Below are 8,079 nucleotides of genomic sequence, written 5' to 3'. Positions count from 1 at the left end.
GACTGTTAAACCTCCTGAGAGACTTATTGCACAGTGCTGAAAGGCATGTGGACTGTGGACGTGGATAGGGTAAAGAAAAGAGGACACTTGATGATGGTTAAATGAGAAAAAAGAGGATTGTAAAGAAAGATTTGATGCATATGCTTATTGTTTGAATGCATATGTTCATGTTTAAAATTAATGTTTATTATTGGAATGTACAGGTTTAAGAACAGTCGGAAACGAACGTTTTGTTATAGACGACTACAGGAAAAGAACAAGTTGTTTCTTTTTAAAAGAAGGGAAGATGTGCATACATTAAAAAAAAAGTTGTTTAATTAAATTATATAAATTATACTTTTTTTTTATACAGCTACTGTATAAAATACTGGCCCTTTTTCATCACAGACCTAAAATCTAGTTTTGCTTATATGCTTATATATTTCACATTAGACACGTTTGTAGAATGTGTCTGACTTGTTCCTGGGTCTGCGGCTCTGCAGCAGACATACTCACTATTGGAGCTCTGGGGCTCTGCAGCAGACATACTATTGGTTTCAACGAAGGGAGTGGTTACATCATGTGTACGCCGGCGTGCGTCAGCTGCATTTGACTATTTCGCGCGTGCAGCTTTGGAGGTAATGCTTAGTTATGCCAGCCAAGACGAAGAGGTCGGTCATTATCAGTCGGTCGGTCACCAAGGAACGTTGACGAAAGGCCTCTCGCTGGCGGGACAAAAAGAAGCTATGGCCGGAGCCTTGTCATGGTGCAGTCGGGATATAGCCATGATGATGTCGGCTAGTAGCTAGCTTAGCTAAAGGCTAACTAGCGTTAGCTAACCTAGAGACAGCGCATGCAGCCAAGATGAAGAGGATGGTCGTTTGGCAGATGAACTTCGTCAACTCCACGCGGTTGTCTCCATCCTCTTGGACGTTTGGTGAGTTTTTAACCTATTCTATTAACTCTATTCTATTCCCGCCGTGGATATCTCTCTCTCTCTCTCTCTCTCTCTCTCTCTCTGGAGCCAAACTGGCCGACTAGCTGTTGTAGTACTAGTAGCTAACGATGTGTGGCCTGGTGTCAGCACCTGTATTGCTTTTCTCACGTTGTACAGTTTTTCAGTGGTAGCCGCATAGCTTGCTTCTGCGTTAGCTAATGGTTAGCGATAGCCGGGTTGAGCTAACTGTTAGCCAGTTAGCTGTTTAGCTACGACGTTAGCTGCCGGCTGCGCTCGGCTGGGAACGTTAGTTTGATGCTATCAGTTAGCCTAGAGTTAGCTGTTAGCTTGTGCTACGACCATTGACAATAGCCGTGAGAATAGCAGGGGGTTCTGGCACTCTGACTACGACAATCGACATCATCTTTGACAGAAGATGTAGTCGGGCCAGCACCATGACAAGGCTCCGGCAATAGCTTCTTTTTGTCCCGCCAGCGAGAGGCCTTTCGTCAACGTGGAGACCTGTGTTGCGGCCTTTCGCCCTGCGTTCCTTGGTGCAGGTAAGATTAATGAAAATGTCATGACATTACCCCACTCTTCCTTCCTTCCCCTCCCGAATGTTTTGTTAATAACGATGTTTTTTTCCAGGCAAAACATATGTTACTTCACAACATTTGGAGATACGACATGTGCTGTGTGTGAATTGTCTTGGTCGTTTGTGTAGCTTGGGTAGCGTTGGGCCGTTGGCCAAAGCTGTGTGTGGCCTGGTGTCAGTAGCCTACCTGGCTAGCCTATTTAGCTGATGTCGGCCATTGGCTCCTTGCTGCTTTGTTTTCTCTGGTATAGACCCTCTTCTCTTTGGATTTAAGTGTTGATCTTTGTCCTTTTGGATCTATGTATATTCATGTTGCCTTTGTGAAGTTATCTTTTCCTTCTGTTTTGTTCTTTCATTAAACGTTGAATATCCTTTAAGGGGTCATCTTTGCTTATCTCTCTCATACATGCTCTCTCTCTAACACACACACATGACAAACACACATGCTCTCTCTCTCTCTCTCTCTCTCTCTCTCTCTCTCTCTCTCTCTCTCTCTCTCTCTCTCTCTCTCTCTCTCTCTCTCTCTTTCTAACACACACAGTCTGCCTATGGTGGCCTTTCTCGATGGCTAGGCTGTGCTCGCTGAGTCTGTACCTAGTCAAGGATCTTCAGTCACAGTGCTCAGGTATTCTGCCACTGTGTACTCTCTGTTTAGGGCCAAATAGCATTTCAATTTCTTTCCAATGTGTCTCTCTCTCTCTCTCTCTCTCTCTCTCTCTCTCTCTGTACACTGTATATTGACTGTAGAACGGGAGCTCTCTCTCGCTCTCTCTCTTGCTATATGTTGACTGTATCATGCCCAGCCTCGGGCAGCGCTATTATTTAAGAATATGTTGACTGTATGAAAAAAAATATATATATAAATATTTTTTTTTTACCTTTTGGGGGGGGGGGGGGGGGGGCTCGCGTTTAAATCTCGCACAGGGCCTCGCATTTCTCCCAGGCAGCCCTGCGTCAGACTACACCTCCCTGTTGCTTTGGCATTGTACTACATGTATATTACGTCACTCGGTAGCAGCTTTTCCAGTTGCGTGAGGACGCGGTTATTTTTTAAAACCACCCGTGTATACGGAGGAATATTTTTTTTAAAACCTCTGTGTCAAAAATACCCGTGATCGTGTGGACTGGGCCTGAGTCTTTAACCTCTGGTCACAGTAGACGGTTATCTGCTGCAGGGTGACCATGTGTCACCAGTGGCGTCGTTTCAGTAAAAGCCAAGGTATGGCAAGGAGGGAGGGTGGCTGTTGCGGCCGGTGCTACGTATAGTTGGAAGCTCGCTGGGGGTGGGGGGAGCTTCATAGATTTTCTTTTTAAATCAGTTGTGCAATAGTACATTTTGGTGAGCAGGGCACGAAATTGGAGCCCGCCGCTGGCGGGCAGATTTTCGGTTTGGCGAGTGACACTGGCTGGCCTTTGAATATAAAACACTTCTAGGCCATAATCCCCCTTACCTTACTCGCCTAGTCCACCCTCGTCCACTCCCGAATTACCACACCCGGTCAGGCACACATATATTGGTAAACGCCCCCCATGCCAACTCCTCACAAGGCGTTCCTCCTTTCAGTACGCAGCAGCTGATAGCTGGAACACACTACAAAAAACCTTAAATATGGAAACGTTTATTTCCAATTAGATTGTTTAAGGAAACTTTAACAAACTCCCTAGAGCACTCATGTAGATGTTTCTCCATGTGCTAACACCATGCTGCCACTATTGTTCTGTTGTCCGCAGTTGTTGTTCAGTTCAGTTGTTGCTCTGTATGTATGTCCTGCCTTTTTAATAATGTTCCTTTGTGTTTTATTTTATTTATTTTATTTTATCCCCCATCCCTTCCCCTATGGGGCTTTTTACCCCCAAATAGGCCGTTATTGAAAATAAGAACTTCTTGTTCTTAATTAACCTGCCTATTCAAATAAAGGTTTGATGATGATGATGACACTGAGAGTTCTGTCCGCCACATGGCGGGTAACAAAATGAAAATAGTAATGTAAAATAATTTAAACTGCGGTTTGTTTTGGTCTTACGACAGTCGCCTTTTAGCAAATCGCAAAGCCTGCGATTTGGGATACGTTATACAGCGAGTTTGATTCAAGTTTTTTTCTTGCGTGCCAGTCATGCTTACCAATCAAAAGTGCTGTGCTCTCATTGCTCACCAATCAGAAGTAGCCCAAGGTAGCTACGTATACGCCCAACAACAACAGCTTGTGAAACGTGACAAACGTCCGTGTGTGAAGACATAAAGCATAGATCCAGAGTGCTTTGCTCGCATTTTCCGAACTAAATCAGTCCCAGCTTTTTTCCCCATGCTGTTTCTATGTGCAGTGTAAATTCCAATGCTTCTAACGAGCTTGGCATCCTATTCATTCATTTCCGTCGGGGGAAAATAACGTTAGCCGCTAGCTAAGCTAAACTAGCCAATCCTGTTCAGACAGAAAACAGCTGAGCGGGGCTCTCTTGATTGATTGATTGATTGAAAACTTTATTAACAGATTGCAGAATGGGTACAATACAGTACAGCTCAATACACACAATTGTTAAGGGGATGCAGAGGTGGGGTAGGGGGTTGGGTAGGTGGGGTGGGGTGGGGAACTGTACATTGGAGGTGGTTGGGTGGGTGGGGGGGTTGGGTAGACAGGGTGGAGGAAACTGCAAAACTGTACATTGGAATATTGACAAAACCTTACTTGGTCCCAAGAAGAGGGTCTCGTGTATTATTGGGTTAGGAGATTTACTGTACATTTATAGGTGCTCTTTGAGAGTGGTTTTGAAAGTGGGTAGTGATTCACATTCCTTTACAGCTTTGGGTAGGGCGTTCCACATTGATGTGGCATAATTGCGAAACGTGTTTAGTCCCTTGTTTGAGACGAATCTGGGTTTAACATGATTTTTGGAGCTCCCTCTGGTGTTGTGATCGTGGTATTCACTGACCTTTGGGAAGTATTTTGACATGTACATGGGTACCTGGTCGTGTAGTGTATCTTGTAGACCAGGCCCATTGCAAGTTGCTGTACTCTGTCGTCTACTCTAAGCCATCCTAGGTTGTCAAAGTGGGTAGGGGTGAGGTGGGTTCTAGGAGTCAGGTCAAGCAGTAGTCTGACCAGTTTGTTTTGTGATGTTTGTAATCTTGTTTTTAGGGCCTTTGAGGTGCTTTGGTACCATGAGGTGCAAGCATAGTCGTAGTACCCTTGAATGAGTGCTCCTGCCAGAGTCTTCAGGGTATTCTTGTTTACCAGAGAGGAGATCCGGTACAAGAATCTAGTTTGTTGGTTGACTTTTTTTATTACATTGGATGCCATTTTGTCACAGGAAAGATTTGCCTCCATCCATATCCTGCTAGATCTCAGTGCAGGATGAGTAAGAACTTCCTGAAACTAAACGAGGACAAAACTGAAATTCTAATTATCGGCCCCAAAACAAAAAAAGAAACGTTAATAAAGAACCTGGGAGGACTAACCCCTTGGATCAAATCTGAGGTCACAAGTCTCGGCGTTATCATAGATTCAGAACTGAACTTCAATTCTCATATTAAGTGACTGCGTGGTCGTCGTGAACAAGCAGCTGCAGAGGTCCCGCTGCTTCGGCTTCGTCATCTACACCTCGGGCGACGAGGCCGACGCGGCAATGGCGGCCAGGCCGCATGTCGTTTAGACGCATGATCTGTGAAAATAATTGAAAATAAAGTGATACAAATATATATTGCATCAGCATGTCATTATTACAAGTTCCATAATATTGGCTCCTTCTCAGTTTTCTAGGTATGAATTTGTTTTCAGATGGGGACCAGCCAGGGGGTCACTTGGGGATATTGCAGTAGTTTAAGTTTCAGATCTCAGATCTGTTGGGCCTATATTAAAGTCCAGGGCCCATATTTATCATACCTGACCATAGACCGGCGAAATGGACTTATAAGCCTATCTGATCTAGGATCAGCCTTACTCACCAATGATGTTATCGATTGATAAAGATCTCTTTTCTCATCACAATCCATGCTGTTCCTCGTTGCAATATTGCATGAAAGGTGTTATATAAATAAAGTTTGATTTGATACCCACAGGTCTGGCTAATTGGCCACAAAACTAATGTAGAGTAATGGGGGCCCCTCTTGAGCCTGTACAAGGCCTCAAATATACCCTGAAGTCTCCTCCACAGTTGACTCAAAGCAAAGACGTTTGTTTTGGAATATGTTTAACCCTTTTACTGTCTGTAGTGTGATAGTAAAGGGTTAACCTTCTGTAGTGTGCTAGTGAAAGGGTTCACCCTTTGTCGTGTGGCAGTGAAAGGGTTAACCTTCTGTATTGTCGCAGTGAAAGGGTTAACCATTTGGTAGTGCGGCAGTGAAAGGGTTAAAGGTACAATGTAGAATGAAAAGTGACCGACCTCTAGGCAAAATAGCCCCTCTTGGTATTTCTTCCGTGTTTACACTTTTTAGTTTTGGTCTTAGGTGGTGGGTTGAAGTTGAGCCGGTATAGGGGAGCGGTTGCTATCGCATTATAATAAGTTACTACACAGCTATAATATGTATATTTATCATATAATATATACCGGTATATAGCTATATAGTAAGATATGTGTATGTATGTATAACATATGAAGTATATCACGGCATACATACCTTTTGCATACTGCACCTGTGTATATATATATATATATATATATATATATATATTAGATTAGATATTAGACTATTAGACTATTAGATTATATATATATTGTAACTATATTTATTGTAAGGCGAATATAACTGAGAGGGAATACATACCCTCATCTGCACCTTATTTACACTACTTGCCCATATGTGCATACTCAAGAGTTAATTATATTGTTAATTTGTTATTTGTTATATTATAATAGTTATAATTATTATATTATAATAATAATTATTAAATTATATATGCTCAACTGCTCAACTCCAACTCCTCCTAAATTTACCCCCTGCTGTTATGTTTCTCTGGTTTATGTTACATTGAACTGACATCTATAGTTTTTCGTACTGTACTGTTTCCGTCATGTATATGTTCTAGGAGGTGGTGTTTTCTGTACTGTACTGTTCCATGTGTCTTTTATGTTTTATGTGGTGTATTGTCGCAGCTACCACCTGCACGTGCTTGAATTCCACCGGCCTGGCCGTGTGGCAATAAAAGGAACTTTAAAAAAAGAAAGTGTTGCCGAATTTCTATCAGCATGTGACCTGTCCCACCAGAGGCGAGAACATATTAGACCATGTATACTCGCAATTTAAGAATGGGTACAAGTCTTGATAGGTGGGCAAAACTTAAAAACTCAGTACAGGCACGGATATCAATAGTTAAGATGGACGTACTACCTAGAATCAACTTCTTCAGCTCAATGCTACCGTTACCCCCTCCAGAGGGTTACTGGAAAAAATTACACTCCTCCACATACAAATTTATTTGGAATAACAAACCACCACGTATAAAAAGATCCACCGCACAGAGAAATAAAGCAGACGTGGCATGGCATTTCCAGATTTTTTCCACTATTTTAAGGCGTACACTTTAAGACCATTGACAACATGGTTTGATCCCCAAGCATTAGTATCCTGGAGAAAATTAGAAGAAAATATAGTAGCCCCACATAGACTGAAGGACATAGCATACACTAAACTATCAATTAAGCATTGCGAACGGAAATTTGGCCCCATAATTACTCATGCAATCCGGATATGGCGTGAAACACAAAAAAAATATCCTAACCCACATAAATGGCACAATCATACTCCCTTATTCAATAACAATGCACTCTTGATTGGAAAACTACCTATAAGATTCCCTATATGGGAAAAGCAAGGCATACACTCATTAGGGGATGTTTTTAACAAACAGGGTTTTTGTAGTTATGAAGAAATACGCAAAAAATGTAATCTCACCAAGTCCACACATCTTTTTTACATACAGTTATTGTTATGTTTGAAGAGACCGTATTAATATCTTATCTTCTTATTATACTGTGAATTTCTCCAGACAGGCCGGCAATAGTGACCCCTCCACCAGTGGCGGACTGGCCATCGGGACGTTCGGGACGAATCCCGATGGGCCGGAACCAAAGTGGGCTGGTCCAAAAAAAAATACTATACTTTTTAGTATACTTTTTTTTTAAACTTTTTTTTTTTTAACTTTTTTTTTTTTAACTTTTTTTTTTTTTAACTTTTTTTTTTGGGCCAGTGTGTGGGCCAGTGTGTGGGCCACTAATGTGGGCCGGTGTGTGGGCCAGTGTGTGGGCCAGTGTGTGAGTCGGTGTGTGGGCCACTAATGTGGGCCAGTGTGTGGGCCGGTGTGTGGGCCAGTGTGTGAGTCGGTGTGTGGGCCACTAATGTGGGCCAGTGTGTGGGCCGGTGTGTGGGCCAGTATGTGGGACGGTGTGTGGGCCAGTATGTTCGATGTTCTAGAATGTCGGCTATGACATCACCACAAATGTTCCTGAATGTTCTAGAATGTTCGGCTATGACATCATCACAAATGTTCCAGAATGTTCTATGTTCTAGAATGTTCGGCTATGACATCACCACAAATGTTCATGAATGTTCGGCTATGACATCATCACAAATGTT

The sequence above is a fragment of the Notolepis coatsorum genome (genome assembly GCF_963971535.1).
Source record: "Notolepis coatsorum genome assembly, chromosome: 16".
NCBI classification, from domain to species: domain Eukaryota; kingdom Metazoa; phylum Chordata; class Actinopteri; order Aulopiformes; family Paralepididae; genus Notolepis; species Notolepis coatsorum.
This window is presented reverse-complemented; position numbering follows the sequence as displayed.